Raw genomic sequence first — 507 nt, 5'->3', positions numbered from 1 at the left:
TGCCTGCTGCACCGCACAGGCAGGCAGAGGTGTGAGAGTACCCTAATTAGGATCTGTGCACGATAAACGTGAAGCTGTTTTTCAAAAATTTAATAACGGTATATTAATTTGAGGCTATGTGTGTCACAATATTTTGTTAAAAGCTTTATCACAGTTATTAGGTATGATGAGGCGTCGTTCGCTAATGTCGAAGGCTTTAAATTAGGATTCCACTACCGAAAAGAATCTTTGAGTATATACTAAAAATTCTTTAGGTCAAAGAAGCTCAGAGAAATTCTCCGCAGGCACTCAGGTAGATATTTTTAAAGGTCCAGGAAGCTCGTTTAAATGGTCTGAAGGCTTTAAGATATCCTTTTTGAAATTAAAATAAGAATACGATCATAAATAACAATCAGAGAGGCTATATCAATAGAGTAGCCGACACTCAAGGGTCCTTTGTTAAGCTTTCGGATTAAAATTTAGAAGTAGATTTTTTTAATTTCATAGTTAACAGCCTAAAACATAATA

The sequence above is a fragment of the Belonocnema kinseyi genome, chromosome 1 (genome assembly GCF_010883055.1).
Source record: "Belonocnema kinseyi isolate 2016_QV_RU_SX_M_011 chromosome 1, B_treatae_v1, whole genome shotgun sequence".
In the NCBI taxonomy this organism is placed as follows: Eukaryota; Metazoa; Arthropoda; class Insecta; order Hymenoptera; family Cynipidae; genus Belonocnema; species Belonocnema kinseyi.
Note: the sequence above shows the minus strand (reverse complement) of the source record.